Raw genomic sequence first — 11,464 nt, 5'->3', positions numbered from 1 at the left:
CGCAACCTCCGCCTCCTGGGTTCAGGCAATTCTCCTGCCTCAGCCTCCCGAGTAGCTGGGATTACAGGCACGCGCCACCATGCCCAGCTAATTTTTTTTGTATTTTTAGTAGAGACGGCCTTTCACCTTGTTGACCAAGATGGTCTCGATCTCTTGACCTCGTGATTCACCCGCCTCAGCCTCTCAAAGTGCTGGGATTACAGGCTTGAGCCACTGTGCCTGGCCTGAAGTTCTTCTTGATCTATAAATGTATTTCTCATGTTTCTTAGATGAATTTGTTGAACATGAAAATGATTTCTTTTCATGGCTAATGGCTGTGCTTTGAAAATTTTCATGTTAAAGGTAGAACTATAATCCTTTTTCTGTGTAGATTGGGAAGCTAGTATTTTATTCGCTTTCTCTCAGGCTTCTGATTTATGTTTTGAGAGTGAATATCAGACCATTGCTAAAGTCATAAAATAAAATTCAGAAAGTAGATGAGTCAGTCATTTAAAATAAAATCTGATCAGAAGTCCTTTGACTGTGTTACATTTTAAGGTAATGAATGTTTGGTTTTTGAGTTTTACTATCATACCAACTTTTCTCATGTGTGCATGTATGTATGCATGTGTATGTGTGTTAGAAAAACTGAAATACTATTTCTGCTCAATTCTGTTTTGTGAAGTCAATCCAACTTTTATAGTCATAAATAACAAATAAATGAAGTAATTATTGTCATTCAAGTGGAGAAACTATTGCTTTTTATTGTTTATTGTGTTTGCTACTTGAATTGCATTGAGGCAAATGTTAAGTGAGTTTATGTTGTGAAACCCTGCTAAAATTTGGAACTCAGTATAGTTTGTTAAAATATATAAAAATAAATCCATTTTAAGTAGGCATAAAATCCATTGAAGATGTTTTAATTTTTAAGCAAACTTGGAGTGTAGTGTTTTTTTTTTTATTTAAAAATTTTATTTAATGTTGGTAACCAACAAAAGATTGATGAGTGCTGTGACAGGGTGTGGGCTGAACAAAAATGAACTGGAAGATTCATAACAATAGAAAAATCACATTAGGAAAAGCTTTCCCCAATAGAGAAAATACGGAATTTGGTTAAGGTTTAATTAGATAAATATTAATACTTGGACTTTTAAATCATACTAGTGTGACGTCTATATTTTTGCCAGTATAAATCTTCAGTGGATCCAATTACTTGTGGTAATCATGGAATCTCCCTGGCATCTTTTAGTTGAAAAACTGTACAACAAATAGCATATAGCTGTTTTTCTTGGACACTTACTATTTGGGTAGTATATATTTGGTAGGAGAGATTGTTCCTCTACTTATATTATTGGTTCTGTATTGAGATTAAAATATTTAAAATTGTAGAAAAAAAATAGCTGGGTATAGTGATATATACCTATAGTCCCAGGTGCTTGGGAGTTTGAGGTTGCCTGAACTCAGGAGTTTGAGAACCACCTGGGCAGCACAACAAGGCTGCATCTGACTGTTTTATTTATTTTTAATAATTATACTAAGTTCTGGGGTACATATCCAGAACGTGCAGGTTTGTTACATATGGTGTTTGCTGCATCCCTCCCCCTGTCATCTACATTAGGTATTTCTCCTAATATTATCCCTCCCCAGTCCCTCCACCCCCTGCTATCCCTCCCTTACCTTCTTCTCCTCCCGACAAGCCCCAGTGTGTGATGTTTCCCTCCCTGCGTCCCTGTGTTCTTATTGTTCAATACCCACTTATAGAACATGCAGTGTTTGGTTTTCTGTTCTTGTGCCAGTTTTCTGAGAATGATGGTTTCCAGTTTAATCCATGTTCCTGCAAAGGGCATGAACTCATCCTTTTTTATGGCTGCATGGTATTCCATGGTGTATATGGAGTGTAAATTTTAAAGAATACTCATTTAGCAATATCCATAGCTTAAAATATGTAGACATGAATAGAGATAGTTGAAAACTTACTTATTTAACCATTTGAAAATGAGATTTATTTTGTTTAATCCAGTGAAAAATGTCACAAAACCAAGAAGACATTGTTTTTTTGGTTAAAAAGGTCACAAATTTATGACTGTATATGTTACTGGGATTAGAAGTGTTTTGCCTATTGGTGGTTTATTAAGTCAATGAATACCTTTCTGTGAATGTGAGCAAGCTTCACGAATTTTAGCATATCAGTTTTAGAGAACCTGTGATGAGTTATTTTGCACAAAAGGCTTTATCTTTCAAACTCCTTTGCTATCTTTGCTTGACAGAGAGAGGATTTGATGACTTTTTCAAAACTCCCCTTTACTGCTTCACCTGAGTAATGTTTTAGTTGCCCTGTAATAAAAATGGAGCTGAGAATTGAAAGGCCAAAGCAACGAGAGTTTTATAGTTTGGAATCTTTTAAGTTTCATGGATTTATTTTGTATTTATGTCCTGGAGGGGGATGCACATTCTGATATTGCTCAGTTTTTGTCTGCCGGGGAAGTCAGCTGTCCAGAATAGCACTTTATTTTTTTAATATAAAAAGAGTAATGATTTGCCTTTTATGAAGGATAATTTTAATGGTACTTTGCAGAGAATTAGTTGAAGGGAAATTGTAGGTATTATTTTAATATTTATAAAGTATTTTGCGGGCCATGCGTGAAGGCTGCATGTAAATACACTACCAATAAAAAAAAAACCCGCCATTAATACAATTGAGATATTAAAAAAAGAAAAAATATATATATACCTACCATCTAGTGAGCAGACTTCGTTTCCCTAATTTGCATTTAGAAAACTCTAAATTAAAATGCTAAAAGGAAGACAAACAATTTCAGCCCATGCTGCTGGTTTTGTAAATACAACTTGTTTACCTGATATAATTTTAAATGATTACTCTTGACATTAAGACATATGCTTTCCGATCATGTAATGGTAAGCCATAGAATAATAGAAATAAGCTTGAAATGGGCATAGTTTTTACTATAGTGCAACATTAATTGCATGCTTTTATATCTTCCAATTAATTTTTGACATCTCTGTACAGAAATAGACTTGTACAAAGAAAAATGAATAACTCCGTGGTCTACAAGAGTGTCATTTTACTTGTGGACCATTGTAAAAGGTTTTTTGTTTGAACATATGACAAATGAAATATATCATGTCGTTCTATCTTCCAAAAATACATTTCTGTATAATAAGAAATTGTAATTTTGCAATAGAAGAAAAATCCACTGAACTGGTTTATATGTGATTTTTTTTTTTTTTTTTTTTGGTCAAAAACCATAAGTTACAAATTTGGCATTTAATGTTATATTGTAAACTATCTGATATCTTTTTTCTTGCTCTTTAATGTACGTATCTCTCACTTTTTCTCTTTTTCAGCTTCTTTCATGCCTCACCTCTAAATCCCCAAAGCACACACCATACAAACACTTAAATGTAAATATACACCCTTTTGATGACTTACCCCATAATTCATTGACAAATCTAGAAGCACTCCATCAAGAGCCCCTTCATCTTCCCCTGCAAAATCTATCAAATTGTCCTGTATCTTTATTCATATTATTTACTGTTACTGTGGACAAAAGAGTCCCTGTGTCTATGGAAGAGCAATGTGTTTACTTGTGCACTGATTCCCATTCCTCAGTGATTGAGCTCCTTTCTCCATGCCATGTTTATTTTCCCTTTCTCAACTGGATCATTTTCAGCAATATAGTAACATGCTCTAGTGTCTCCTCTCTTGATAGAAAGAACCACCTTTGACCTCATACCTCACTCCAACTATTCTCTATCCCTCTGCTTCTCAGACAGCAAAGCCCCTTAAAAAATTTCTTTATTATTCTATTAGTCACTGTCTTTACATTCTCATCTCAGTTCATCCCAATTGAACTTTCATGTCCATCATTCCACAGAGTCTACTCTTAAGAACTTCAGTGACCTTCCATGTTTGTGGCTCAATTATTCTTTTAATCTCTTAGCAGCTTTTATCTGGTTGAAATCACTTTGTGAGAGTATACATGGAGAAGAGAAGAAGGTACAGGATAGAAGCCCTGGTACATTCTATCAATTAGAGGCCTAAGAAAGGAGGAAGATCCAACAAAGCAAATTGAGGAAAGTATGGCCAAAAAAAGTAGAACAGTATGAGTCATAGAACCAAAGTAAGAAAATGTTCTCAGAAAGAGAATACAATCAAATGAATCAAATGCTACTGCGAGTTGAACTAGATGCCATGTTGGTGTGAGTTGAAGAATACAGTTTGGCTAACTCTTGAAAAGATTGGCTCTGGAGGAGCACGGAAAACGTGGTATGTTGGAAGGCTATAGTATAGGGTATTTTAGGGGTTTTTGTTTGTTTGTTTGTTTTTTGAAACAGAGTCTCACGTTATAGCCCAGGCTGGATGGAATGCGGTGGTACGATCTTGGCTTACTGCAACCTCCACCTCCTGGGTTCAAGTGATTCTCGTGCCTCAGCCTCCTGAGTAGCTGGAACTACTACAGGTGCATAGCACCATGCCTGGCTAAATTTTGTATTTTGGTAGAGACAGAGTTTCGTCATGTTGGCCAGCCTGGTCTCAAACTCCTGACTTCAGGTGATCTGCCTGCTTTGGCCTCTCAAAGTATTGGAATTACAGGCATCAGCCACCGTGCCCAGCCTATTTTATGTGTTGGTTTTTTTTTTTTTTTTTTTTGTGGGAAATGCTAAAATATCTTTGAATGCTGATGAGAATAAAAGAAAAAGTTGAAGATGTAGGAGAGAGAGAAAATAAAATGTGAAAACAAGAAAAGAGAGGAGTTCTAGATCTACATGTGGAAGAACTTACCTTTGATAGGAGGATCATTTTCTCCTTTGTAATGGGAAAGATGAAGATGGAGATGGTATAAATGTAGGTTTATTTGCTGGTGGCACGATTAGGGGTGGGGGGTGCCTAACTAATGAGAAAATGGAAACTATCAAATGGCACCCCCCACCCCTAATCGTGCCACCAGCAAATAAACCTAACAGTTGATATGAAGTGGGTCATTTGAAAAAAAATGGAAATAATTATCAGTATAGTATTACTGTCATTCCTGGGTAATAGAAAGTGTTCCCTTGAAATTGATTATTATTACTTTAGAGTGATACCACTCTTCCCAATGACGTTATTTTGTAAGAATGCCATACACACGCAAGCCTCCAACAACATATAGAGCCATTAAGGGGAAAGACCATTAAATAATGATTACTAATGTCAAGGAATATATCTTGGGCCATGGAATTTAAACTAAACAGGGAGGCCAGTGAGGAAAGGAGAGGAATGATGGATGGTGGGCCAAAGGGCTGGTGGCTTCGTCGACCGTTAAGAATTGGTTCAGCAGGGTTACTTGATCAATTAAACTGGAACTATAGGAAAAAGGGTCATCAGTTATGGTGCCGGAACTGAGATTTGGGAGGTTGTATTACTTTTGGTGATCAGGGTGCGATGATCACAGGATTAAACGGCAGAGGCTGAATTCAGGAAAAGATGGAGAAGTTGAACTGAGAGACTAGAATAGGTGTGACGCAGATGATGAAGTCACTGAAAACAACAGAAGTTAGAGTGAACAAAAAGACTGAGTCAATTGCTACATTCTTTAGTAAATGAGGGGGAGTGACTAGGAGATCTGAAGATTAAACGGAGAAGATGGAGTAGCTGCATTATGCTACCTAATGCTTATTTCTGTCAACAGGATCATATGAAAATTAAATATTGGCAAACCAATTACTTTATAAACCGATGACTGAATGAAAATCACTTCATGCATTGTTAGAGATAGCCCAATGAAAATGGATTCCATTGTATTTAGTTCAGATGGTACATTTAATGAGAACCGTTTAAGTGGAGTGATATTTATGATGGCTAGCCATGATTATAATGAATTTTTAAAGCTTAGTTAGCCATATATAGTACTCTTTATCTATAAATGAATGTTTTAAAATAAAAAATATATAATTATAATCTATGTTAAAATAAACACCGTATATACAAGTTATAACAGCTTAAGGGATAAAATAGGCTTTGTTTTTGCTCTGTTTCATAGTAACGCTATATAAAGAACTTAACGTGAAACATTTTAGTTTGCTCAAGTTAACCAAGTACACACTTTGGCAGGTGACACAAGGCTTAATAGGAGTCTTGGTTCTCTGACTGTGTGACCTCAGTTCCATAAACTGAAAAATCAAATGGTTGTGTTTGGTACTTTTAAGGTATCTTCTGACTTTGTTCTACGATTCTAACAAAAAGAAATTTGAAATATTTATGTGAAAATTATGTCTTAGCTTTTAATACTGACATTATAATATTACATGGTATATGTCTCTGTACCCCCTTGATAGAGGATTCTAAGCTATTGGTGATGGTGTGATTTAATACTTCTGGTTTTCCTTTAATTCTGTGATATTTAAACAGGTATTCAAATAATTTGCTTTAAAGCAAGACTAGGAAAACAGCATTATATAGTACACTAAGAAACACCAAGAAAAGACTAGTTATATATTACCTTGTATTTGGAAATCATTTTAAACCTACAGATATCACAAGATTGAGAATACTACAAACAGGCCGGGCGCGGTGGCTCAAGCCTGTCACCCCAGCACTTTGGGAGGCCGAGGCGGGTGGATCACGAGGTCGAGAGATCGAGACCATCCCGGTCAACATGGTGAAACCCCGTCTCTACTAAAAATACAAAAAATTAGCTGGGCATGGTGGCGCGTGCCTGTAATTCCAGCTACTCGGGAGGCTGAGGCAGGAGAATCGCCTGAACCCGGGAGGCGGAGGTTGTGGTGAGCCGAGATCGCGCCATTGCACTCCAGCCTGGGCAACGAGAGCGAAACTCCGTCTCAAAAAAAAAAAAAGAATACTGCAAACAACACGAGAATCACTTGAACCCAGGAGGTGGAGGTTGCAGTAAGCCAAGATCGTACCACCGCATTCCATCCAGCCTGGGCTATAACGTAAGACTCTGTTTCAAAAAACAAACAAACAAACAAACAAAAACCCCTAAAATACCCTATACTATAGCCTTCCAACATACCACGTTTGTTTGTTTCTTACTTTGGTTCTGTGACTCATACTGTTCTACTTTTTTTGGCCATACTTTCCTCAATTTGCTTTGTTGGATCTTCCTGCTTTCTTAGGCCTCTAATTGATAGAATGTACCAGGGCTTCTATCCTGTACCTTCTTCTCTTCTCCATGTATACTCTCACAAAGTGATTTCAACCAGATAAAAGCTGCTAAGAGATTAAAAGAATAATTGAGCCACAAACATGGAAGGTCACTTTGTAATTTTGCAATAGAAGAAAAATCCACTGAACTGGTTTATATGTGCTTTTTTTTTTTTTTTTGGTCAAAAAACGTAAGTTACAAATTTGGCATTTAATTTTATATTGTAAACTATCTGATATCTTTTTTCTTGCTCTTTAATGTACGTATCTCTCACTTTTTCTCTTTTTCAGCTTCTTTCATGCCTCACCTCTAAATCCCCAAAGCACACGCCATACAAACACTTAAATGTAAATATACACCCTTTTGATGACTTACCCCGTAATTCATTGACAAATCTAGAAGCACTCCATCAAGAGCCCCTTCATCTTCCCCTGCAAAATCTATCACTGAAGTTCAATTGGGATGAACTGAGATGAGAATGTAAAGACAGTGACTGATAGAATAATAAAGAAATTTTTTAAGGGGCTTTGCTGTCTGAGAAGCAGAGGGATAGAGAATAGTTGGAGTGAGGTATGAGGTTCAGCTGCTGTTCAGCTCCTCTTTCTCCTCCTCTCTTTCCCTCTTCTGAACCCTCCTCCCTCTCTCTTGCTGCCTTCTTTCCTTCCAGTCTCCATCTCCATCTCTGTTTCTTTTTCAGCCTCACTGAATCTGGAACATTTCCACAGACATTCTTTCTTTGTCTTTTATGACATCGACCATTTGAAGAATATAAATCTCCTTTTTAGAAATATAGTATTCCTTATGATTAGATTCAGGATATGTATTCTTAGCCAGCCAGAATTCAGCATAGGTAATGATGAGGTATCACACTTGGAGGTACTCAATATCTGTCTATCCCTCATTGGGGAAGTCAATTTTTTATGAAGGTATTATATAATTTTTCCAGTGTCTAATTACTCTTTTTTTCCTTGGAATTAATAAGCAGTGTGTGGGAAGATACTTTAAGACCATGCAAATATCTTGCTCCTCATCAAAATGTTCCCCAAGGTTATGTAATATTTATCATAACGGTTGTAAAATGTTATGTTGCCAGTTACGTTACTCTTTCCACATATAGGAGTTGGCACTCAGCGTTCTACTGTAAGGAAGACCTCTCATTTCCCATTTGTCATTTTACTACTTATTGATAGATTTGTTACCTGTATGTTATCCCATTTTTCAGTGGTTTGTGATTCATTACTGCAATGCATTATTTGGTGCTAAATTTTTTCCACATATAGCCAATGAGAGCTCCTTCAAGCTGTTCTTGTGAAATGACTGCATTTTTTTTTTTTAAGCACTACCTTACTTTTCGACATAGAAAGACATTTTAGTTTCATCTTGTAGCTACTCGCACACAGTCTAGGAATCTGCAGTGTCTCTGAGGAACCTGGGATTTTTAGTGGGGAAATTTTTGAGGGACCATTACCTGGATGCTAGGTGTGTGCTCATTGCTACTAGAATGCAAGAAAATGCAAGTTACTTTTAAACTAACAGAGGATAAAACATTAAAAATGTAATTAGGATATGACTTTTTAGGCAAATCATAGGATCGTGCTTTTACATATGTCTCATTGATTTGATCCAGATGGGAGGTAATTTCGAGTCCATATGTAGTAGCATAATTGCAATTAATAATTTTAATTTTTTAAAATAATTATGAGGTGAAGAAATAGCAAATACTTTCCCTAACATAAGGAAAATACTATTAATTTATTTAACAGCCATATATTCCTACTCTAGTTGAGTTGCTTCAGTGACTCAGTTAATAAAATAAGAAATTAAATATCAAATAGAAATAGACAAGGGATTTTAATGAGAAAACAGAATCTGTTTCAACCTCAAGAAGTTACAGTTAAACAATAGCTTCAATAATCTACTATGCAGTACTACAGATGAAGAAAACAGTTCTTGCTATTTACATTTTCAACTTTAAAAATTAGATTATGGGGTTTCATAGAGTTTACTAAAGGCATGGTAGTACTTGGATGTTTTAAGAATATATCTTTATTGTAGTTGGGACATAATATTGATGAAACAAATTTCTACATGTTCAGTGAATTGAATCATTCAATTTAAATTCAATTCATAACTCATACATTCAATGTGCTGCTTTATTTTCTGATATCACTCATGTTTATTTTAATTCCTTTTCTCCTGCTGAGCATCTAAATTTTTCCCTTCGTTCTTGTATTACTTTATAAGTGGTCTTCTTACAAAGAAGCATACACTGAGTCATAGCAACAGAAAAGTGCTTCACATACTTAGTTGCTTTCCGTTGCACTTGACGTATTAATTGAGCACGTACTATATATGCAAACACTGTACAGGTAGCTCTATTTCTTTAAAAGTAGTTTGAATTACTGGTGCTTCCAATGAAGCTAGTGGTAGGATTCGTTCTCTCTCTCCAAACTGTATTAGACCAGCTTGTCAGATGTATTACTCATTAGGTTGCTAAGGCGTAAGGTCAAAACTTCAGATTTATAACATGACATTTAATGTTTTTTTTTTTTTTTTTTTTTTTTTTTATCAGCGCCGTAGTGATTTCCCTGCTAGTGGAAACATATATACTTTTAAATTGTCTGTCTCAAAATATATTCTTCCTAAAATTCCATGTTTTAACCAATAAATTTTCTCTAAAATATATCTTAGAATTGATGGTGTACCTTTCCCCCCTTTATCATGACAGTGAAGATCCAATGCTTGCTTTCTGAAATATTTTCTTGACGTATTTGAACTGGGTATGTTTTTTAATCAGTGCTGCTTTTCGAGTCATTTTTTTCCTTTCGTTGCCTTTTGCTTTATGAATAATCATGTATTCTCACTTGGTTCATTAAGTAGTAGTAGCATAATGATGAGAGTATATTAAAAGAATTTCTTTTAGATTGACCCAATCTATATGAGACATCAACAACACACAAATAATTGAACCATGTTTTGGGGTTTTCTTTTCCTCCTCTGGAAAGAAAATACTGTTACTATTAACATTGAAACTAGAGTCATCTTTGGACTTTATTCAAATGTGTCAGTTTTGGAAACCATACAAAGATGTTCGCTTAGCTTAAGGGAACAGAAGAACTTTGTTATGCTCTTTGAATGTGATATTAAACTAGATCATTGCCTGAGGAGCCTATTTAATATGTCCATCTGATTTATGATTTTTTTTGTAGTCCTTTTTCCTTTGATTTGTCTTATCTTTGGAAAAGTTGGCATTTATTTCTATTTTATTTTTTACACTGTCTCAATGAATATCTGTACATTCATTACTTTCAGTAATATTGCTTGCTGAATTTAAATTATTGGGAATACTGTGTTCTGAGTTTACAATCATGGAATGAAGGTAGTAACATGGTTTCTAGGTTTAAAGAATGATTTTGTTTAAAGTATCACTTTCTGTAAATTCCTAAGATACTATACAGGATTTAGCTTTTGGTCTTATATAATAGTTAGAACAATATGAATGTAAATAGGTTTTTATTATCATTGTTATTTATTCAAAGAGACTTTAAATTTCTACAGCAAATCACATTTCTCCCTTTCTGGACATCTATTATCATTAAGGTGATATCAAAGACAATAAAATATTTAAGTCATTAAGATTTTAATTCTTAATTATGCAATCTCCCTTGCCAGGGCTGTTAACTTTTATAATACAGGGATAGTAGAAATTCAGCAGAGACATTTATTTATTTTCTTTTATGAATAAGGCTATATAATTTGCATTTTTTCCAGGTGGTTTGGGGAATATTTAAATAGATCACACAGCTGCTGGCTTGGTGGGTTTGGGGGGTTTGTTTAGCAGATGCTTCCAGAATCTGGAATTTGAATACTTCTTAATTTTACCTAAAGATGCAGATATCTATTACCTGGTTTAATATGTCAGGGAATGTCTATTTCTTTGATGTCTTGGTGATATATAACTGTCTTGCTTTTTTTTTTTCTTTTTCTTGCCTTTTTTTTTTTTTTTTTTTTTTTTTTGGCCACTCACCTCAAGCAATTTTAATAGCTCAGAGCATATATTTACTGTAGCTTTTAATAATTAGATAGCTATTTCTATTAAGTAGTTGAATGCATTTTTTAAGGATAATATGGGATTCTGTAATTAGCTTGATAGTTTACCTATAAGATGGAAAAAAAAAAAAAAACCTGCAGCCAGCTGCATTTCCACAGCTCATTTGTGCATAAGAAGCACATATCTGGGCTAAAGAAGTACCACTTTGTTCATTTAATCTGAGATGAGACACAACAGCATGTGAAGAACTTGGAGCAATCTGATTTTT

General features: G+C 35.0%; 1 protein-coding gene and 1 pseudogene across 5 annotated transcripts in view; both read left to right on the top strand.

Moving 5' to 3' along the window:
* DIAPH2 (diaphanous related formin 2) overlaps positions 1 to 11,464 on the top strand; it is a 914,837-nt gene that overhangs the window by 348,117 nt on the left and 555,256 nt on the right. The gene's annotated exons all lie outside the window — the stretch shown is intronic.
* LOC141582881 (uncharacterized) lies at positions 25 to 4,844 on the top strand (annotated as a pseudogene).

Source organism: Saimiri boliviensis, chromosome X, assembly GCF_048565385.1.
Source record: "Saimiri boliviensis isolate mSaiBol1 chromosome X, mSaiBol1.pri, whole genome shotgun sequence".
Lineage (NCBI taxonomy): Eukaryota > Metazoa > Chordata > Mammalia > Primates > Cebidae > Saimiri > Saimiri boliviensis.
The sequence above is the reverse complement of the archived record's forward strand: the minus strand, read 5'-3'. Positions and strand labels throughout refer to the sequence as shown.